This window comes from Rhincodon typus, chromosome 13 (genome assembly GCF_021869965.1).
Source record: "Rhincodon typus isolate 14 chromosome 13, sRhiTyp1.1, whole genome shotgun sequence".
Classification (NCBI taxonomy): Eukaryota; Metazoa; Chordata; class Chondrichthyes; order Orectolobiformes; family Rhincodontidae; genus Rhincodon; species Rhincodon typus.
Window position 1 is genome coordinate 39,836,482 of NC_063344.1, and position 24,790 is coordinate 39,861,271.

Consider the following 24,790-nt stretch of genomic DNA (forward strand, 5'->3'; position numbering starts at 1 on the left):
TACGAAAAGTCCAAAGATCAATTTATTGTTTCCAATACAAATTACAACAAATTCTTTTCTACTTATTGCTGTTGATACTAATCTGGGTGGGAACGTAAGTTATCAGGGGAATGCGAGGAGGCTTCAAGAGGACTTTTACAGGCTCAGAATAGGCTAGAACATGGCAGAAGGAATACAATAAAAATGTGTGTGAAGGTAGTAAAACAGAAAGGCAAAATATTCCTTCAATGATGCAAGGTTGGGAAGTGTAGGTGTACATAGAGGATCTGGGTATCCTTCCCTATAAATTACTTTAAATGCTAGCAATCCGGTGCAGAAAACATTTAGAAAGGCAAATATTATGTTGACATTCATCTCAAAGAGATTTGAGTACAGGTGTATCGATGTCTCGTTGCAGTTGTATGGAACAATGATGAAACCTCTTATGGCATATTGCGAACATAATTGGTTTCCTTATCTATACTTGCCATAGAGAGAGTGCAACAGAGTTTCACCAGTTAATCCCTGGGGTAGCAGGATTATTTTATAAGGAGTGAGTAAGATATCTGGATATGTCTTCTCTTGACTTCTGTAGAATCTCACAGAAACTTACAAAATTCTTATAGGGAATGACAGGCTGGATAAAGATAGGATAATTCCTCTTCCTGATGATTCCAGAACCAGGATAAGCAGCAGGCCACTTAAGAATGACACGAGGAGGAATTTCTTCATTCAGAAGGTAGTGAATCATTGGAATTCTCTACCTCCGAGAACTGGGAAAGTTCAATTATTCAACAGGTTCAAGACAGCTTTCTGTAGACTAATGACATTAGGAGAAATAGTGTGTGGAAAATGATATTGAAGAGAGGATCAGCCATGCTGTAGAATAGTGGGCAAGCTCAATGATCTGAATGGTCTCTTTCTGTTCCAATTTCCCTTCTGTAACACTTATAATTCCAATAAATTATTTAACTTCACTGATTTCAAATTTCCATCATGTTGTTTAACTGTATGGTATAGAAAATCCAAAATCGTCTTTCTATTTTGTTTTAAATTTTTGGTGATAATCAGTTGAAAATCATTGTCGAAACAAACTTGTTTATTTCTTGTTGTTTTCAGAAAGAAGAATTCATTATGTTAACAATTTTATGGAAATAGACTTGGAAAAAAATAAACAAAACATATATCATTGTCATTATCTCAATACAACTTAATTTCACAAATACTGACAGCATTTATAATTAAACATCAGCTGGCACCTTGATGCTCTTTTATTTTTAACAAGCAAGACATGGAAGCAAGGAAATAACACAAGGAAGGAAACAAAACATATGCATACCACTGTCTGTATGGAAACAAAGAAATTTGCAATTGCAACCAAGTACATGATGCAAATCTGGTGAATTACTCTATAAAAAAAAGTTCAAATCCAAACGTTGAGAGAGGGATTATAAAGAAGAAAGTGAGAATGGAAAATAGAATGTGCGAATTGAATGGCAGTTAGAAGGGAACTGAGAATTCTTTTATTGGTGTGTAAACAGTACATATGTAGAAAGAGGCAGGATGATAAAAAGGTAATTTACGCATAGATATGCAGGATGAGTATAGATTACTTAATGAGTACTTCATATCTGCATTTATTAAGGAGATGAGTATTAGTAGATACTGTTTTAAGCAGAGATGGTGGTAGTAATAGATGGAGTGAAAACTGACAGGTAAGGTATCATGGGAAGACTGACTATGCTTAATTTGGATAAGTCGCATGCTTCAGACGGCTTGCATTATATGCTGCGGAAGAAAGGGCATAAATATTATAGAACAGAATTTTATTATTTTCCGATGTTCCCTAGAGGCACCAGAAGATTAAAGTGTGGCAAATGTGATTTACTTATGTCTTAGATATTAGAATGCAGAATAAAATTTCAAAATTTGCCAATGATACCAAGTTTGGAGGAATAGCAAATGGTGATGATGATGATACCAATCAATTGTAACCCAACCTGAAAGTCAAAGGGAATAGGGAGATAAATGGCAGATTTAAGGTAATACAAAGAAGTGTTAGGTGATGTATTTTGAAAGAATGTACAGAGATAAGCATTATATAGTTAATGACACAGTTTTAAAGAGTATGCAAGAGCGGAGAAAACCAGCTGAGGTATTTCAAGATGATAGGGCATATTCAGACAATAATTAGCAAAGCATATAAAATCATGAGTACTATAAACAGATATTAAGTATGAAATCAGGAAAGTTATTCTCAATCTTTATAACGTGAGTGTCATGTTCCATTCTGATCATGACACTCCAGGAAGGAAGTGAATATTCTTGAAAGAGTGCAGAGAAGAATTACAAGAATAGTTGCAAAGATGGGAGTTTTAGCTCAAGGGTTAGGTTGGAAAAACTGGTTTTGTTCTCTTAGGAGTAAAGCAGATTGAGGGGAGATTAATTAATTATTTCACGGCAAAGGCACACCTAAATAATAGTGATCATATAATGATTGAATTTCACTTTTACTTTGAATTAGAGAAGTATGAATGTTTTAATTTTAAATATAGTTAATTATAAGGATGAGCATAATGTGGAGGTGCTGGTGTTGGACTGGGGTGCGCAAGGTCAGAAGTCAGACTTTACCTGAGGAATGGTCAATGCTTTGAGAGCTTGTGATTTCAAATAAACTTATCGGACTATAACCTGGTGTCATCTGACTTGTGACCATGAGGATGAGAACACAGAGATGGATGTAGTGAACTGGGTCAGTGGAGATGCAGTGGCAGACATTTTATGAGATACTTTATACAACTCAGAAAAGATGCATTCCAGTTAAAAAGAAATCTCAAGGGAAAAGATGATTGATAACAATGGATGCTAGACATTGTATCAAGTTAAAAGAAAAAGCTTACACTTCCATAAAGATTAATGGCAGGTCAAAAGTTTGGACAGAAAAAAAGTGAAGGGTGATGTGAAGAATAACAAGGAGGGAAAAATTAGAGGGTGAGAGAAACCTGGCTGGAAATATAAAAAACAGACTGTAAGAGTTTCTACAGGCATTTAAAAAGAAACTTGAAGTGAGCATTAGTCCTTTTGAGTCTGGGGAATTAATGGAAAGTAGGGAAATTGTAGGCGAATTGTGCAGATAGTTTGCATCTGTTTTCGCTGCAGAGTATACAAGTAACATTCCAGAAGTAATTATGAAACAAGAGGTAAAAGGGAGGAGGAATTGAAATAATTATAATCACCAGGAAAGGGTACCAAGAAATGCATTAAAACTAAAAGCTGACAACTCCCCATGTTCTGATGGGTTTCATTTTATTATGGAAATGCTTCACGTTTAATATTTCTCGGAAAACTTAAGTTTTGAAGCAAGCTTTGATTTATTTCAGGTTTAGTGGAAATACCTGGAGTGGTTTCTTTAAGAGAAGTATTTGAAAAGGCAGCAAGACTTCCTGAAAGTCATACGAACGCTGAAAACTGCTTGTTCTGCCATAGACACCTTGCAGGGGCTGTTTGAACATTGACTGTATGGATTGTGCTCTGATAACTGGAATTAGTTGGAAAGAAGGAAGCCTGTGAGGAATGATTACCCAGCATTGTCTCTCTAATTTCTGAAAAGAACACTCGCGTTAACTTCAGGGTGATCTTGCTCTTCTGAAAGAGTGACTCCAGGAACTTGTCAATATTGTACTTCCTGACCAATGGTATCTGCTAAGATTTCAATGATAAATGTGATTTATGAAATGATTGTATGTGTCAGAAGATCAAAGTGACAGGCTATGGAATATTCTATACTTTATCCTGGCAAAAAGTAATCACTGGCATACGACAGGGATCCGTGTTTGAGCCTCAACTATTTATAATCAATATCATGACTTATATTGGTTCCTTTGCCTGTGTAATTGTTCTATTTGCTGATGACACAAAGATAGGAAAGAATGTAATAAAAACAGACAGTGCTGGAGAAGCTCAATGGGTCTGCAAGCATCTGCAGAGAGAAAAACAGAGTTAACATTTCATGTCTAGTATGACTTCTTTGAAACAAGGAGGAGCTGGTAAGTGGTGTTTTTATGCTGTAGACAGAGGGGGAGGAGGAGGAAGTGAAACAAATTTGAGGGTGTCCAGAACAAAAGGCAAAGGCAATGATATTGGTGATAGCAATATAAAATAGGTATAAATTCTAGCTGTGAAAAGAGGAAAATGGGTCTGTTCTGCTGCATGCAAAGTCAACAACACAAAAAAATATTTGAAACTAAACATCAAGATGACTCAAAGATAATTTTTGAGATTTCCTTTTCCAGGATGTTCATGACATATTGTAGCAAGGTATTGTTTTAAGATTACTTTAAAATAGATTAATTAAAAAAAAACATTCAGATATAAATGAAAATTAACATTTCACCTGGAAAATATAGGATACTACAAGTTCATTTGATGTGGTAGCAAAATTATTGGTGAAAGGAATATGAGTTCTTGTAATTCATCTTTTATAAAAGAAAATCAGCAGATTATTCAGCAGTTTTGCCTTAAAGAGGTTATTATGCTTTTACATTTTGAGTATCTCGCTACCAATGATATTGACCTCAATTTTGTGGTTGCAACGATAGTAGAATGGTCATTGTTTGGTGTCATTACAACTGTGAAACTGGCAATAACCTTTGACATTTGCATACATGAAGTGCAAAAATTCAGAAATTACAGATGATAGTTTCACGTTACTTCATAAGTTGCATTGTTGAAGTTCCTGCATATCAAATTTCTTAAAAATTAGTGAACTTGATGTGAACTTTCACTTTTACATTATCAATCTCACTGTAGCAATGTTTGAAAAAGTTACACCTTGTTCAGTATTTGGGATTTCAATGGCATACTAAGCAATATTTCCTGCTGAACAACCTCTGCACTCACAAACAAGACTTTTGTAAGTATTTGTACAATGTCAAATTTTACTATTATGGTAAAGTTTATAATATTTCAGCTTTTACTGTAATCCTGACTAAATACCCCAATCTTTATTTCAACCTCTGTAAACTGATCTACAAGTGGAAGACAATCAGCATATTTTGCTTTCTGGCTTGCTGTCTGTGAAAATTCTTAAATGTTAGAGGCAGCTTATCCTGCTTGATGACTTCATGCCAGAGATCTCCTCTCATTGGGCTAAAAATACAAAGCAGTTGAATGTCTGGCCATTCTTGGAACCTACAACTGGATCTTTTCTAAACTGCAGAAATAGGCTTCTCAGCATATTTGAGATGCTACCGTAACAGCACACCAGTAATATTGCATAGGAAGCCTGGATAGTAGGTGTAGCAGAATGCAACGAGTGAAGATTAGAAAAGGCCTCTCCATACAACGAGAAAGCACAACTTTGCAGCTGCCAAACGATATATCTTGATATTTTAAGAAATAATCCTTCTAGTCACCTGCACTTTCCTACAACTTGTGATCATTTTTCAAGCCCATAATCTCTGCCTACTCTCAGCAGACAGTAGTTCTACAAGATCTATCAGAAAGTGACTGGCTAGAATTTTTTATGGTAGACTGGAAATTCACAAATTGCATATCCTTGATGTCAGAACCAGATCCTCTCTCGCACTAGAGTTTTCCTATCAATACTGAATCAGGTGGGATTCTGTTGTAGCTGGGTTTCATCCTACTTTGCTGCACAATTATTACTTACAATAGACTTTCATCCAAGGCTAGATATGAAATTTAGTCCCATGTTACAGGAGATGGATGTACTGGTCTTGCATTTCATAAACAAATTCTCTACTTAAATTAAGGGTCAAAAACTGGTTTCCAGTTTATATTCTAAGCATGTTCAAAATATCAGAAATTGCTGGTACTAATTAATTACTTTAATACATAATATTTTAATTGTGGCATTATAACTGGTTTTGATCCATCATCATTACACATCTCTTCAAAAATAAATCCATGCTCCTTCATTCCTTGTAGAGGCAAAATTGAAGAATTAGAGGGACTGTACAAACCATCATCTACCACCTAAGACCCACCTTCCCAAACCTCAATTATAACAAAAACAGAAGTTGCTGGAAAAACTCAGCAGATCTGGCAGCATCTGTGAAGAAAAAATCAGAGTTAACTTTTTGGGTCTGGTGACCCTTCCTCAGAACTCAATTACAACCTGCCCCACATGGCAGAGTCTGCAGATAATATGTAGGATTTATCAGTCATTTCAGAATCCATCAAGACAAAGTGGAAGCAAGTCATCCTTGAATCTGGGGGATTGCCTAAGAACAGGAGACTACCAGGGATAAAAGCAGATTGTATGTCAACACTTTAAAAGAGCTTAGACAGATAATTGATGGCAAGGGCAAATAAAAAAAACAAGGCAACTTGATAGATACATGGGATTAGAACTAATTCTTATGAGGAGGACAAGCGCTCTGTACTCCATAAAGGCCCAACAACCTTATTATGTTTTGTAACTTTCAAGAAATGAAAGGCAGTGGTACTTCACCATATCTGTAAAGACCAAAACTGCTCATTGCTCAAATAAGAAGAAAATCTTAGCAGGTTTACACAGAAACTAATTTTACCAATAAATTGCAATAAGGAATTGAAGACTCAATGCACCTTTATTAGATCAGTAGTTCTACCAAGCATTTAGTTATTTATTTAGAAGTTATATTCTTGCAAAAATATTGATGAATATCGACAACACTATAGGTTTCTTCAATTTATTTTCTATTCTCTCAGGGTACATGGGCATTGCTGGCTGACCAGCATTTATTGCCCATTCTGAGCTGCCCTTGAACTAAATAGTTTGCTGGGCCAATTCAGAGTGCAGTTGAGAATCAACCACATTGCTATAGGTCTGGAGTCACATGTAGGCCAGACCAAGTGAGGATGGCAAAATCCCTTCCCTGAAGGACATTAATGAGCCAGATGAAGTTTTCCCAACAATCAGCAATGGTTTCGTGGTCATAGGGTCATAGAATCCCTACAGTGTGGAAACAGGCCCTTTGGCCCAACAAGTCCACACCAAACCTCAGAGCATCCCACCCAGACCCATCCCCCTATAACCCACCTAATCTACACATCCCTGAACACTATGGGCAATTTAGCATGGCCAATCCACCTAACCTACACATCTCTGGACTGTGGGAGGAAACCGGAGCACCCGTAGGAAACCCACGCAGACGCGAGGAGAATGTGCAAACTCCACACAGACAGTCGCCCAGGGCTGGAATCGAACTCGGGTCCCTGGCGTTGTAAGGCAGCAGTGCTAACCACTGTGCCACAATGCTGCCCTAATCATCAGTAAATTTTAATTTTTTTTTTATTGGGTTTAAATTCAACCATCTGCCATAGTGGGATTCAAATCCAGGTCCTCAGTTGAGTTTCTGGATTAATAGTCTTGTGATATAGCTAGGCCACTAGGGCCCTATATAATTGCCCTTTAGTCATTTCTCCATGCTATGTGGTCTTGCATATTTTTCCTTCAGTTGCTTTCCTCCCATGTTCAATTTCAAGTTTTCTAACATGAATATTCTCTTCTTCTTGATCAACATCCCTTTGATCTTCCTTCTATCACCTCCTACAGCAAGTCCTCATGCCCTAGAATATAACCAAACCTATCTCGAAAACTTATCTTAATGATGTTTATAAATTATCTTTCTTCCTCCACCATTGAGAATATTTTCCATGCTCTTGTGCGCTGTTAAACTAACTGGCTCCACTTTTCTCTAGAACCACATTTCATAACTTTGTAAGCTTTGGGTGTATCCTTTTTGAAATTTTAGGTTTCAGCCACATGCAATAAGATAATCCAAATTAGTCTTGAATATTGTTTAATTATGCTGAACAATTATTTATGTTTAAAAATGCTTTCTTTACTATTGCTATTCTAGCTCTGATTTCTGTATGACAGGAATCATCTTCTGACCAGATGCTTTCCAGGTACTTAAACTGTACAATCTGTTCCAGTATTTAATCTTTTATCTTGTCCTTTGCTATCCCAATATTATTTCTTTTGTTTTGTTATAACTTTTATTTTTTTACATTAGTTTTTACTCCATACATTTTAACCACTGCATTCATTCTATCCACTACCATTTTGTAGGTTTTCTGCTGTGCTAGCAATTTAAGGGCCTGGTCATCTGCATATTTTACCACCTTGCATAAGTGACCTTCTGTTTTGACACCTCTCTGTACTTCATTGAGTGCTTCTTTCATCACGGTTTCAACAATAATATTAAAGAGTAAAAATCCTTGCCTCACCCATGCCTGGTTTGCGGCATAGTGGCACAGTGGTTAACACTGCTGCCTCACAGCGCCAGGGACCCAGGTTTATTCCACACTTGGGTGATTGACTGTGTGGAGTTTGCACATTCCTCCCATGTCTGCACGGGTTTCCTCCCACAGTCTAAAAATGTGCAGGTTGTGTGGATTGGCCGTGCTAAATTACCCAGAGTGTCCAAAGAGGTACAGGATTAGCCATGGGAAATACAGAGTTACAGTAATAGTGTGGGAGGGTGGGTCTGGATGGGATGCTCTTTGGAGGGTCAGTGTGGACTTGATGGGCCGAATGGCCTGCTTCCATGCTGTACAGACTCTATGATGATGATATGAGGTGCTATTCTTTACTGGGTGAGGGACTGAATACCAAAGCAGGAATGTAATGTTGGAACTATATACGATTTTGATTAGACCACAGCTAGAATTTTGTGCACAGTTCTGGCCACCTCATGACTAGAAGGACATCAATGCACTTTTTAGATACGGAGTAGACTGACAAGGATATTCCTAAGGCTTGAAAATTGCAGCTATGAGCAAACTTTGGAAAGGCTAGTCTTGTTTTGCTTAGAACCTCCACATTTATGAATTAAATGGACGTTTGTGGAGGGTTCCAAGCACAGAGCCTATTAGAGTCTTTATTTCCCAGGCAATTCCCTGAGAGACTGCTATGTTAGCATTTCGACAGTGTTCCGATGCAAAACATCCTCTCTGCGCAGAAATGATTATCTGGCTATTGGAAAATTTGAGCCTCTACTTCTCTGCCCATGGAGACTACTATGCCTGTAGCATGTTTTCAGCACTTTCTGTCTTTAATTTGTTATGCTGTTTTATTATTTCTGCTTTGCAAGGAAGTAATCAATTTGGGAGCCCTTCAGACCTATAAGTGACTTCCAAGTGTAAGTTGTCATTTATTGATCTGGATCTTATTCTTAGCAGCAAATGAATGTGATCCCCATTCATTTATAATTACAGCTGACCATAAATACTGCATGGAATTTCACAGAGCAACTAAGGTAATTGGAGTGTCATTTCAGTGCAGCGTCCCCTCACATAGTTTGTGGCACGAGTATGGTCAGGGAAACTAACATTGTGTCTCTGCAACGAGTCACACTGAAGAATCTTTGCTGAGACACACAGGTCCCAGTTTTGATTAGAATGGGTTTTGACCCTGCTGCATGCAATTTCTTTCTCTAGCAAGCTTTAGAAATCCCTGTACAATTGTTGCAATATTTCTCAATTCCTGTACTGCAATCACATTGCAGTGAAGGTCAACATTCCATTTGCCTTTCTAATTGTTGGCATGATAACTTACTGAGTTACTTGCACATGGAAAGTGAAGTATGGCTGAATATCAATATTCACAAATTTCACAGTTTAAAAAATTCTGCTTTTCTAATATAATATCCAAGTGAATAACCTCACAATTCCCAACATTATATTTCATTTGCTTATCTTGTTCATCATTCACTTAACCTGTCTACATCTGTTCGCACCTTCTCTCTGTCCTTTTCCCAATTTACATTACCACAATGAGCATAATCAGCAAAGAGATGCATCACCCTATGTCTTTTCATCCAATTCATTAGAACAGATTAGAAATAGCTGAGACCTCAGCACTGTAATCCATGAGTCACAAGTTTAGCATGTCTCACTTGTGCCATCTCGTTGCTTCTTGTCTATTAAATAGTCCTCTATTCATGCTAAACCACAAGTCCTATCTTACTATGAACGTTTCGTCTGGCACCTTCTCAAAAGACCTTTTGGAAATTGATTTACTGCATTTATTGGTTCAGCTTTATCTACCCTACCTGTTAGGTCCTCTAAAAGACTCTACTAATTTGTGAAACAATTTTCTCCTTCTAAAATTATGACTGAACATATTGTGATTTATTTTATAAATGCATTATTAACAGTTCCTTTATAACAGAATTCAGCACTTTCCAGAAGACTGACAGTAGGCTAACTGGTCTGTTATTCTCTGTTTTCCATCTCTCTCCTTTCTTGAATAGCAGTGTCACATTTGCGAACTTTCAATCTGTTGTGATCACTCCAGGAGCGAGGGAATTTTGGAAAACAATCATTATCTCATTAAGAACTTTAGGATGGAGGCCTATTGATTTCAGATATTTGTTGGATTTTAGTCCCTTAAGTTACTCCAATATTTTCTCCATTCAGGTTCTAACGTCCTTAATTTCTTTACCTTTTAGCATTAAGTAACCATCTATTTCTGGTAAACAACTTGCATTCTACTGTGAAGACAAACACAAATTACTTCCTCATTCCATGTAACAATTGCTCCTGTCTTTGATTCTAAGGGTCCAATATTTACTTTAGCTACTCTCTTTATTAGTATACACCTGTAAAAGCTTTAGCAGTTTATTTTCATATTCCTGGGAATTTACTCTGATTCACTCTTTTCCTTTTTATAACATTTTGGTGGCCTTTTGCTTGTTTCTAAAACACTAAAAATATGGGCCATATGCTGGGAAATGGGACTAGTTTAGATTGTGATGTCTGGTAGATGCAGCTGAGTTGGACTGAAGGGTCTGTTTCCTCATACTTACTACTATTCTAAACTCTTTTTAAACTAAAATGTTGTTTAACTACATGAGTAAGCCCTGGATGGATCTTTCTTGATGAGTACTTCCTGATTGTATGAATAAGCTAAGGCTGGACTTGTAGTTTGAGACCGGAACTAACTTCAGTCCTTGGACTGAGAGGATTGACCTCTAAAAAGCAGAACCACCTTTCTTTATGCTTGGTAATTCCAGTGGAGAGTTTTAACCCTGATCCCATTGACTCCAGTTTTGCTAAGACCCTATCATGCTACATTCTATCAAATGTTACCTTGATGTCAAGGGCAGTCACTCTCATCTCATCTCCGAAGTTCAGCTCTTCTGTTCATGTTTGAACCAAGGCTGTAATAAGGTCAGAAATAGAGCTGGGGGATCCCAAACTGGCTGTCAGTAAACAGGTTATTCCTTTTCAAGTGCCTCTTGATCGCACTGTCAACAACCACTTCCATCACCTTGTTTATGATTGAGAGTAGACTGATTAGGTGGTAATTAGCTGTGATGCATTTCGTGAGGAAATATGAATACCTAAACATATTCACATTGTAATTTTATTGAACTTTTTTTTGTTTTCCAGATGGGGGTGGCGGGGGGGGGGGGGGGGGGGGGGGTGCGGGCGGTGATGAATAGAGTGTATGTTAAAGATTGAAGACTAATACATTATTTTGTATATTTTCATAGTAATAGATTTTTTGTCTTCTTTTTAATCAGAGAAATAAAGAGGGAAATCTCTTGGCATTTAATAGATTCTGATGATGGATGTTAAATAGTAGAAGGTAATAAGGTAATAAGGTAAATGGTACAGTGATGGTATCCCTACCTATGGGGCTTGAGGCGTGGGTTCAGAGTCTGAACACGTTGATTCGTTACTTGTATGTGCATGTATGTCCATGCCAGGGTGTCCTTGGAGGGGGAGCATGTGATGTGTGCTGGCACGTGTGAAGTTTTTTGGAGTAGATGGGATGCATTAGTTCCCTACCAATAACATTTTGATTTGATCCTCTAGTTTTCTTTTTGAGTGACAGTGCCTCCATAAGGGCTGGTTTATTTTTGTCTAATATGTAAAATTAGTTTAATTTTGGCAAAAGAGTCCTTGTATTTGTATATACTTCTGTGCCTGGGTGACCTTTGAGAGGGAGCACACAATGTTCACTGGCATATTCAAAGTTTGTCATGGCCTGTGGCATTGTGGGGGTTGAGATGCTTTCTTACCCCAAATGACATTTAATTTAATTCTCCAGTTTTCTTTTCACATTACAGTGCCCTAAATGGGCTGTCTTATCTTTTGTTTGATTGATTAAATATGTTTTTGTAAAAAGAATATTTATATATTTCGCTAATGAAGAGCCAGCTATGGTGAATTGTTTAGAGCAGTGTTGCAAGCTCTGTAACCAACAATAAACAGCCCCTGCCAAAGCATTCTAGTCTCAGAATATTCTTCACAAAAATGATTGGAGGTCTTCTAACAACTGTCACAAAAACTTTCCACAAACTGATTTTCTAGATCACCCAATCCAATTTAACTGGTCCAGAGTATAAGTAGACTGAAGTTCCACATGACTGTTATGTTGTTTTTTTTTACATATTTCAATAATTTTTTGTTTGATGCTATATCCAAGAGTGTAGGCGTCTTATAAAATACCAATCTTTTCTGACTATTATTATTCCTAATGTACACTCAAAATGATGCTACTTCATAATTTAATATGCCAACAAGCTTCCTTTCTAATATTCTGATATCATTATTATCTATCAGGACTAGCCTTCCTCCTCTGTCTATTTTTTCAAAATATTGTGTAGCCTGGAAAATTTATTTTTGCAGCCTTGGTTACCATGTAACCCTGTCTCGATAATTGCAATTAGTTTGAAACTATGTCTATTTATGGCACTAGTTCATCTATCTTATTGTGGATGTTTCTGACACGTGAATAGTTTTAGTTTTAACTATTATTCTCTGCATGGACCTTATGCTTTGATGAGCAATGACTGTTAATTTCTCTGTTCCTTCCTCGCATGCTGTCCATCTTTAAGCACATAACCCCACTTTACTACTGTCTCAACTTTTCTATTTGGATTTCGAAAGCTCATCTGAACCCTTCTCTGTTAAATTAAGCCCCTATACAAGCCTGGTTACACAAATCACCAGGTTTATGTGGAGTTCATACCAAAAGAACAGGTTTCTCTTTCCAAAACACGGGGCGACACGGTGGCTCAGTGGTTAGCACTGCTGCTTCACAGCACCAGGGACCCAGATTCAATTCCAACCTTGGGTGACTGTCTGTGTGGAGTTTGCACATTCTCCCCTGTCTGTGTGTGTTTCCCTCTGGGTGCTCCAGTTTCCTCCCACAGTCCAAAGTGTGAAGGTTAGGTGGACTGGCCATGCTAAATTGCCCGTAGTGTCCAGTGATGTGCAGTCTAAGTGGATTAGCCATGAGAAATGCAGCATTGCTCGTTAGGGTAGTGGGGCAGGACTGGGTGGGATGTTCTTCAGAGGGTTAGTGTGGTCTTGATGGGCTGACTGGCCTGCTCCCACACTGTAGGAATTCTATGAAGTCCTGGAGTCAGTGACCCATGGATGGAAAACCCATTTCCCACAGCACTCTTTGCACCATATGTTTAATTCTCTAACCTGCTTGATTATATGCCATTTGGCAAGTGTCTGAAATAACAAACCAGAAATGACGACCTTTGATGTTCTACATTTTAATTTGTGTCCTAACTCTTCAAACTCCCTCTGTAGAATACCATTCCTAGTTCTATTCATGTTGTTACTTCCTGCATGGGCCAAGACAACTGGATTCTATCCCCACTGTAAATTCCTCTCCAGCTGTCCAGATGACTTTAAACTGGTGTTTGGCAGGCAATGCAACATTTGGAGCTTTGAGGCACAACTACAGAAAACTATGTACATACACAGAACAATATAAACCTCCCTAACTGAACTGTCCCCAATTACTACCACAATGCTTTTTACTTCCCCTCCACTTGAAAGGTTTTCAGCAGTATGGGGTCATGGTCATTTACTCTATTGTCCTTGTTCTCATCCACACAAGCATCTCATACCTGTTAGTCAAAGTGAAGTGTTGAGGCTCCTCCAACATTACCTTCAGGATCCCCATACCGATCTAACTCACAGTCAGACCCACCTGTCTCTTATCATTGATCAGCCCTACATAATCTAAAGGGACCGGCTGTCTCCCAGCTCAAAGTTTCCAGGTAATTCTCACTCATCTCTGATGCTACATAATATCTGCAACTCAAATTCACACTCAGGGCCTCTGAGCTGAAAAGACCCAAACCACAAACATGGCACAGGATCATCCAGGGTTACAGCATGCCACTATCCCTGCTCCATCAAACCTTATTTACTTCATTGGTCAATAGTTCTTAATGCACAAAGCTGAAGTTGTAGCAAATCTCTGAGCTTGATGACAAAAGAAGGACACAGATCAGCTACTGGAGGGTGTAAAGAGTATATTAAGTAACACCCATTTCTCTCTTTGCAATGAATTCCCACCTGTACAAATTCCTGGCTCAGGACTCATTCCTCATTGCACTCTGTTTTCATTTCACTTTGTCTTCCCACTCGCATGCGTTCATCTCTGCTCACATGGAGAGACATTATTTAGTACACTGAGATTGAGTTTGCACAGTGCATTTCCAACGACCACCAGCTTCCTTATTCTTTTAATTTGTAAAAGCAAATCATGATTCCGTCTGCTGACGCTCATTTATCTTTCAATTGTATGTCTTGTTTAGACATCACAATCATTTTGAGTGTTTTTGATAGAAACTCACGCAACTTTAAAGATTTTAAATTTTTTTTGATGTCTGTGTCATTATCTGCAACATTGTCAATGCATAGAAAATTCAAAAATTTTGCATTCCTAAACATAAGGTATATTGCCACAAATACTGTTGATTCATGCATATTACAGTTATAAACAGAAGTGTGTGCCCTCAGTGTAAGGCCATTTATTCTTGCTGTGAGGATGCTGGGTTCTGATTACACTGTTGAGATCTGGTAAAATCCATATTTCCATTCCCTGCTGGATGGTAAATGGTGTACATGACTTCTCCACACAACTATCTCCAAAGCTCGATAATCAACTGAGACATAGAACTGTGCCTTCTATCTGTAGATATGTGCTTAGGGAACTAGAGATACAAAAAGAGAGTCCATCATTTACTGCATCTCCTGTTTCAGAACTTGGAATGTAGTGAATTATAAAAATGGAGAAGACTTTGCATTCTATTTGAACTACTTTAAAAGTAGTTCCTCGTTATCATCCCAAAATGCATTCTCATCCTCAGCTATCCAGAAATCCAAGTAAAGGATTTCCCAGAGAAACATGGAAACAGATCTCAAGACATCTGATTTGATCATGGATCACCTTTACCTCAACTGGATTTCCCAGTTTTGTAACATAGCTTAATACATAACAAAAATTAACCTCAATCCTATCAATTTCACTTGATTCTGCATTCAAAGCCTTTTGTAAATAAATTCCAGATATTCACTATCAGTGTGGGAAAAAGTGTTTCCTTATTTCTTTCCTAAATGATATGGCACAAATCTGGATGTGGTACCTTCTTGTTCTGGATTTCTATACTAAAGGAAATACTTCTGTTTATCTATTGACTCAGATGAAAGGTTCCATAGGCTGAATTTACTTTTTTTTGCTAAATCTTGGTGGGTGTTTCGCTGCGAGGCCCAGGAAGTTCTCTTGCTGTGTCTGACCAAACTTGCCCATTAATTACTTACCTCACATACGGCGCCTGTCTCATCTGATTCTGGCACCATCTTACTATGCGCCATTCCCAGAATAACTTGCCACTCAAAAGATATCTAGCAAAAGACTGGCATCTCTTGCACTTGTGCCATCTTTGAAAGGTTGCTGTGCACCCAGACAAGCATTGGCAATCTAGCATTGCCGCTCACCAGCAAAAAGATGGCACAGCAGCCACACTATCCATGGCAGAACTCTCTTGCACATGCAACCCCATTCTCTTACCATCAGCACTGAATACCATCATGCACTTTACCTATATGTAGCTACAACCTAAAGAAGTTACAATCAAAGAATGTTGTACAGTCCACATTGGTCCGCTGTAAACCCCACCCCCCCACGCCCCACCTTATCTTCTATTGGAAGTGGTGTCAATAAGGATCTGTCTGGCTTGTAGCACCTGGCACAGTAACAGACAGCTTATCTTTGAAATACGCAGAGAGTGCAACAGAGATTCCACCAAGAATTATAGGGCAGTTGTAGACAGCAGGCAAAACTGGAGCGTGTCTCTGAGGTGGTTTCTAAGCAAGAGTGCACAGAGATCCATGCTTGAGCTGAAGAATTCACAATCATGAGAGGGTTGAAGAAATTTTAAAAAAGGATTATTGGGCCCCAGCAACAAAGAAGGTTCAAGAAATTTCAAATGTTAAAAACTGGCTGCTTAAAAAAATTTACAACTGGTCCCAAGGAAGTAAAAGAACTTTCAAGAGATTACAAAGTAGCCAAAGAATTTCTGGGGGGGAGTCAAATTAAAAACTGAATTTTCAGTTAATGACATGAGACATAAAGTATGTGACTATGTTTGTTTTTTTATTGTTTTAAAGTGTAATTAATGACATAACATCATGTTGAATTAGCACTATTTGTTTCATTTCACTCTTGTATAATAAAATCATTTGTTTTTAAATCTTGGAATCCCCTCGCTTTATTCTTTCTGTAAATAATGGAAATTTAGACTATTTCTTTAAACACTTAATGTCTCTGGGAGTTATAACGTCTCTCATTAACTTCTTTCTTATACTTTATTGCCTTTTACACTTCTACTAATCCACTGAATCATGTTCTCTTTGCATTTATAAGAGCCATTCCTTTCAACCAGATAGAGTCTCATTTTTATCTACTGACCAAGTTTGTCCAATTACACAATTCCAGGATAAGTGATTTGAATTTGTTCCAAATTTAATTTCAGTGTATCATTTATATCCCTCTGAACACTTTTTGACACTGTTCTCTGGTTTTGCCTAAAATAATTTCTACTTGCATGATTGCAACATTCTCTGTATGCTCTTACACTCCACCCTTTCCACCTTTAAAATATAAAACACCACAACTGAAATCTCTTCCTACCTATTGCTCTATTGTTACTAATATGACACAGGCTACTACCCTCACTCTTGCTTATTGTTATGTGCCTTGTTAACCTATTGCTACAGTTTCTCTGAATGTATTGACAAACATCGTAATAGTAGTGACACGCTTTTAGGGCCTGAAAAGTATGCAAGCTATTCAAAACATTTCACAGAATAAACAAGCAACACAAACTTCAAAATACAAAGTATCATTAGTCACAGACAAAATAAGTATTCTCATCCTGAGTATTCGTAGTTTGATATTTCAGGATAATGTATGTGATTAATTTTCAATAGAGCAAAACTTTTTTTCAAATATGCTTTTAATCATAGTAAAAGAGTACCATCTGAAGTTCTCCCAAATAGATGACAGTTAAAGATGGTCCCTCACCTTTGCATGAAAATATTAATCATTGTTTAAATAATAGATATGCAAAATGAAATTGCAAGATCTGTTGTAGGAAACCGCAACAATTCGTATTTGTATAATACTCCTCACAGAACAGAAAGTCACAACCACTTAACATGGAAAAGGGATGGATGCTAATCAGGCAATAAAGAGGGTCAGGACTGGACCAAAAGTATAGACCAAGAAGTGGCTTCTTTAGCTGATTTTTGAAGGCAGCAAAAGATATAATAAGGCAAACTGTTGTGAAAATTGTCTGTAAGTGTAGCAGTATAATGGCCTAAAGACCAGCCTCTGAAGGAAGATTAACAAATTCTTCAGTGACAAAATGGCAGCAGGGTAAGTCATTCCATTTGGAGCTCCACTCTGCTCGCCAGTTCTCTTTCTCCTTCTTTCTTTGTCCTTCCTTTTTTTCTCCTGTCTTCTCTCTCCCTCTGTAGTAATTCTATCCCCCGCCTCCACCCCTTTTAACTACCTAACTCAGGAGTCAGGAAGGAGCCAGGTAGCAACTGGGAACCACGTGGCGGGAGCTGAATGTAAGAGTTGTGTTGTGCAGCGATGGCAGATTGAGCGTGGGCCAAAGTGGCAGTGGCAGATCAAGGGTGATGCAGATCAAGGGTGATGCAGCTGCGGCAACAAGCTGGTGAGGCAGCGGCGGCAAAACAGCTGAGAGTGGGCCAGTGAGGCAGCCCAGAGCGGGATGGTGATGGCAGCATAGCGTGGGCTGAAAATCCCAGAGCGGGACTCTGGCAAAAGCGTGGCGAGAGCCGGAATGTCTACAGCAGGACTCTGACGGAGGCATGGTGAGGGCGGGAAAGCCCGGAGCGGGACTGTGGAAGTGGAAAGGAAAGTTGGACTCTCTTAAGTTATCTTGCTTTTTCTTATCTTATTCTAAGTTAATGCGAATGGTGCCATGTATGTCCAGTATTTTTACATTGAATACACATGACAATAAATGATTCTTTGCAATTTAAATTGAGACATACAACTAGAGGACATTGATAAAATAACATGAGATTAGGAAAGATTTGAAAACAAAGACAGGAGCCTGATTCTGTATCAAAAGGGTAATGAGAACCATTAGAGTCGACGAGAAAAGGATGATCAATGTATGGAAAATAAACAAGTTTCTTGTCAGGAGGTGTAGGAGTTAGTTACTTAGGTTTGTGCTTTGGGGCCCCACGAAAAGAGATGAAAAAAGGAAAAAATATACCTTTGCTTTTGTTCTGGGGTTGTCAAATCACTTTGTAATTTACAGCCAGGGACAGGAGATGTAGTATCAGATTAAATAATCCGACATCAAGCTCATGGCTGTACTTTTACTCAAGAAAGACCTACTATGGCAAGACCTCCAATGCCACTAAGACTTTGTGATCAATTTCTGTATGTTCTATTTCTAACATAAGGCATCTTGCCGAATTTTCTGATATTGTCAGTCTTTTATCTTTGAGAGCTGACCAACAATGCATCACATCTGTCTGTGCAACAGCAGAATTCAGGGCAATTAAAATAGAGTTCTCTCGTAATGTGGATCAGATTTATGCTTTACTCCTGTATTATTTTGGTATCTCAGAAAGTGGAATAAAGTTAGATTAATTAAATTAAACAAAGTTTATCTATTCGCAGTATATTGCTGCAAAGAAACAAATAGCTAAAACATTTTATCTTGCACTCATCAGGACAAATGTAAATATGCTGAATTTCAAGCTATCACTACAATTTATATGACAGGATATGAAGATGCTGATTAGTTGGCACTGGCTGAGGCACTGCCATGGAGAAGGTAATGGAGAAGTATAGACTCTCAGTGGTTCTCGGTAATTCAGAAATGGAACAAAACTTGAACGTACTCCTTCTGATAGCAGAGAACAGGCTCCTGTGTTTGACTGTTTGTAATTCCTAACAAGCATAAATTACATTATGTGCTCCACTGATTGTCTTAAACTGACTGTTAATGTACATATTACACAATCGGGTTTGTTCAGCAAGTGCGGCACAATCACAAAATCACATCTATCAATAGACATTTTGTTTTGGGTTTTGCAAGTGTAGGTTGGTTGAGTATGGTTTGCACTCTGCCTAATGTGAACAATCAAAGGAATATGCTGTTTTATTCAATTGGCCATTAAATAGATTATATGACCTGCATACCTAGATTGCATCAACGGTGAATTTCATATGCAACATTGCTCAATTGTGCATTAGGCAGAACTTTTATTTAGATTGAAGGCAACATTCTGTAAATGAAGAGTACTACTCATCATTGCTTTCTCCAATCAGCACCTTTTACTTTGGTATTGTTGAAATCATCTTAAATTTGACACTCTTGTAGATTCCATCTGAATATCCCTGGAAAGGACATGGCTAACATAGCTAGAAAAATAAGCCAGATAAATAAAAGATTGACTTCCAGCAACATTTTCTTTTTAATAATTGTGTTTGTGTGATAGCTTTCTCTTTATCACTGTAGAGCTCTACTTTTCCCGCATTTTCCACAGCATATTTCTGAGTGTTATCATGCTCCTGATGAACTTCCATTTGCAGGAAACTGACAGAGGTGGTAAATTTTATCTCTGCTATACACTGGGAATGAGGTATGGCTCCTGACTATTTATGAACGATTTACAAGTTCAAGGACAAGTTCATCCAGCCTACCTTTTGACATTTTGGCACTCGGGTGAACTGAGATGTGTGAAATGCTGTTAAATTGATAGAATATCATTGACAATGGCTATATGAATCCCAAACATACTTCAGGCACACTGTTGCCATCTCTTTAGATAGCAGCGATATGACCTGGTCTCCTGGGTGTCTTTTGCAAGAGTTCTGATATACGCCATGGAGTATCTGCAAATTCAAAAACTCGAGTTCAATAACTTTAGGGCTTGAACTCACCAGACCTTGTTATCACAGAGTCTGCTATTACACACAACCTATTGTTAGCCATTAACAGCTATTCACCCTTCTAGCCAGATCATTATCCACTCCTTTGTCTGTCCAACTGTTCTTCTCTCTCTTTGGGCTCTATCCCACCAATCGTTTACTCTTTACCACCTCCCCGCCTCTGTCTTCTACATAAAAACTGACAATTTCCTAGCTACCATCAGATCTGAGGAAGGGTCACTGGACCCAAAATGTTAACTCTGATTTCTCTTCACAGGTGTTGCCAGACCTGCTGAGCTTTTCCAGCAATTTGTGTTTTTGTTTCTGAAACTTAACCTCCAGCTACTCAGGGAACTGTTGTGCCTCTTTGTAATTACTACATTGGAAACATCTTGAAAATTCCATCATCAACCTCCAATGTCATATAGTGCTCAGGAGGAATCCTTTGCTTAATTTGCAGCTTGACAATGGAAATTTAACCCCCAAACATAAACAACTGAGGAGAAAGACTCCTCCATTTCTGTCAAGGGATTCCTGCTTTTTCTTTCATTTGTCTGCTCTTTCCAGATCGGATCTCTTTGTACATCATTTCTGCTGCCTTTAGGGTTGAATTAAGAGAGCTGGTGGATATGTTGCCATTTCTCCGAGGGATCTTGTCAGACAAGCCCTGGGAAAGGGCAGTTTTGGAAACCTAAGAAGGTGAGGTAAATAACATAAAGCATTTTAAGTGTTTTAGAATTTTGTGCAATTGTGAGATAAATTAAATGTTGTTTGAAATTATGTTTTAACTTTAGGGTAAAATGTATGTGGTCATGTGACTTCTTCCAAAGTCTGCTGACAGCAAACTTGGATGGTTTGATTGGTGGAGACTAAAAGGGCCCAGATTGTTTTACTGGCAAGAAACTGTGAAGTGTTTACACTTGAAGACAATAGCACGTGTGCTAACAGTGATTCTAAAGACCCAGAAGCATTGAAAATAGTAGGTGTAAACAAAAACCAAAAGAACTGCGGATGCTGTAAATCAGGAACAAAAAGAAAGTTGCTGGAAAAGCTCAGCAGGTCTGGCAGCATCTGTGAAGGAGAAAACAGAGTTAACGTTTCGGGTCCGGTGACCCTTCCTCAGAAGTTGAAATTGATTTTGCTTGATTTTTAAAAATTTATTCTTTCATGAAATGTCAGTATCTTATTCCGATCCCTAATTACTATTGAACTGAGTGAGTGGATGGGACATTTCAGAGTTAATGAAGAGTGGGTCTCGATAACATCCTGGCTATGGTACTGAGGGCTTGTGCTCCAAACCTAGTCACAGGTTTACTGTACCAGTGTATCCATAACACCAATCTCTACCCGACAACATGGAAAATTATTGAGTGGCATTCTATTCAAAAAATGAAAGACAAATCCAAAATGACCAACTACTTGCTGAGTAGTCTACTGTTTGTCATTAGCAAATGGATACAAGTTGTCTTTGGTAATGTTTGCGACTGGCACTTACTCAGCAATAAGCCGCTCATCACTGCTCAGTTTGAGTTTCATCAGGACCGCTCACCTCCACACCTTATACAGCTGTGGTGCAAACACTGGTAACTGTCACTTTTATTACTATTATCAAGTGAATTTAAGCATAAAAACATGATTTATGATCAAGCGTTCAGTATCAGTTCAGCTTGTCATATACCAAAGCATATATATGCATGCAGCAAGACTTGGACAACATTCACGCCTGGACGGCCAAGTGGCAAGAAATATTTACATTATGTAAGTGCCAGGCAATGACCATTTCCACAACAGAGAATCTAATCAGCTATATCTGACACTCAATGGCAATACCATTACTAAATATGTGCCATCATTGGTGATCACAACTGATCAGAAACTTCATTAGATCAAATGAATAAATACTGTGGCTAAACAAAAAAGCAGGGTAGAGGTTGAGAACTAATTTTCATTATTCTTCCCCAAGATGTCAGCATCACTCAGAACACTTGCTGAGAACATAGTTTTGCTGCCCATATGTAAATGTAAAGGTCATTGTGAGACACCTTCTTGGGCCAGTATTTTATATCATGTAAGTGTATTCACTGTGCTATTTAGGCTGGAATTCCACAATCTCTAATCAGTAGCAGAGAAGGAACAGAGGTATGTTTTGAATTCAGGATGCTGTGAGACTTGGAGGGAAACTTGCAAATGTTCCCAAGATCAATACAGTGTGGAGCTGGAGGAACACAGCAGGTCAGGCAGCATCAGAGGAGCAGGAAAGCCAATGTTTTGGGGAGTCCTGATGAAGGGTGTAAACCCAAAATGTCAACTTTCCTGCTCCTCTGATGCTGCCTGACCTGCTGTGCTCCTCCATCATCAACCTCCAATGTCATATAGTGCTCAGGAAGAATCCTTTGCTTAATTTGCAGTTTGACAATGGAAATTTAACCCCCAAACATAAACAACTGAAGAGAAAGATTCTTCCATTTCTGTCAAGGGTTTCCTGCTTTTTCTTTCATTTGTCTGCTCTTTCCAGGTTGGATCTCTTTGTACTCTGTAACACATCATTTCTGCTGCCTTTAGGGTTGAATTAGGAGAGCTGGTGGATATGTTGCCATTTCTCCGAGGGATCTTGTCAGACAAGCCCCGGGAAAGGGCAGTTTTGGAAACCTAAGAAGGTGAGGTAAATAACAAAAAGCATTTTAAGTGTTTTAGAATTTTGTGCAATTGTGAGATAAATTAACTGTTTTTTGAAATTATGTTTTAACTTTAGGGTAAAATGTATGTGGTCATGTGACTTCTTCCAAAGTCTGCTGACAGCAAACTTGGATGGTTTGATTGGTGGAGACAAAAAGGGCCCAGATTGTTTTACTGGCAAGAAACTGTGAAGTGTTTACACTTGAAGACTCCACACTGTATTGACTCTGACTCCAGCGTCTGCAGTTCTTGCTATCTCCAAATGTACCCAAGTGTCTATTGCCCATGTCCCTTGCAGGTTTGGAAACTGCTGTCAAAGGAAGCTTGGTGAGTTGCAACAGCGCATCTTGTTTATGGCACATACTGCTGCCACTGTGGGCCATTGGTGAAGAGATTGAATATTTATGGTGATGGATTGGGGTCCAACCAAGTGGCTCACTTTTCCTGAATGTTGTCAAGTTTCTTATGTATTGTTGGAGGAGCAATCACCCAGGAAGAGAAGAATGGTCCATCACATTCCCGTTGCCCTTTCCTGGGTGACTGCCCCTCTAACATTCAAGAAACCTACACCCTACTGAATATAGCAGCTTGCTTGATCAGCAGTATATCCACCACAGAAACTCTCACTCCATCTGCCACCATTTGCACAGTGGTAGCAGTACGTGTCATGTACAAAATGTACAAAAGCAATTTGCTCAGCACCTCCCAAACATAAGATTTCTACTCCCAAAAGGAACAAGAGCAGAAGACACATGGCAGTACCAATAACTGCATATTTCCCTGTAAGTCACACCTGTGATATAAATTGTCTGATTTATACATTTTTAAATATCATTTATTTTAAGTTTGAGTTTTGAATTTTGAGTTAGTAACATATTGGTTTTCTGTGTATTTGATGTTAACAATTAACTTCTAAGGAGCCATGGTGATTTATTTTGAAACAATTTGTGAGAACTACTTTGGAAGTCTAATGGATGCTTGTTTGCTTTAGGATGTTTTGCAAGTTAGCAAGATCTACCATTATGCATTAAGGTCTGTCAGAAATTCCATTTTATTTATTTTAAAGCTTAGGGAGGGAGTTTTTCTTTAAGTTTTAGTTTGCTCTGGACAAACATGTGAAGTCCTTTTACAGCACAGCTCCTGAGTACAGGAGAATTTGGTAAACTAGATTACCATGCAAGAAGACATTAGAGATAGTCCCAAATTGGGAGTGTTGGGATAAAACACTGAAGAGGACTTGAAGCAGAGTTTGTTTAAACTCAGGTGTATGATAGCTCCAGGAATAAGCAACCAGAGGTTACAGTCTCGGGTTTATTTTATTTTTACTTTATTTCTTTTGCTCAATAAACTTGTTTTATTGTTAAAACAAACTGTATGGCATTGCTTATGTCTCATTGAGAGATACCCTGTTAAAGCAAAACAAAGTAAAATATGATCCATCAGGCCAGATTTCAGTCTGGGATTGGATTTATCCTGTAATAAAATCGACTGGAATCATAAAAAAACCTGTCTCAGAATAAAGTCATCTTTCCTTCACAGTCAGTGGATCAAATTCCTGGAACTCCCTCCCTATCAGCACTGTAGATGTGCCTAAATCTCAAGAACTGTAGCAGATTAAGAAGTAACTCGTTATGACCTTCTCAACAGCAATTCAGGATGCGGAGTAAATGCTGGTTTTTCCAGCAATATTGACACATCCCAGGTATTAATTTTAAAAATTACATTCCCTCTGTCTACTGTGCCAAGCTGTTTACTTAAAATATAGAAAATAATACCATACAGCTCAAGTTGAATCAGAGATAGTAGGAACTGCAGATGCTGGAGAATCCGAGACAACAAGGTGCAGGGCTGGATGAACACAGCAGGCCAAGCAGCATC

The 24,790-nt window shown here is 38.3% G+C and overlaps 1 protein-coding gene across 1 annotated transcript in view; it reads right to left on the reverse strand.

The window, feature by feature from the left end:
• The window catches only part of nlgn1 (neuroligin 1), a 496,423-nt gene that overhangs the window by 147,422 nt on the left and 324,211 nt on the right, over positions 1-24,790 (reverse strand). The window lies entirely within an intron of this gene.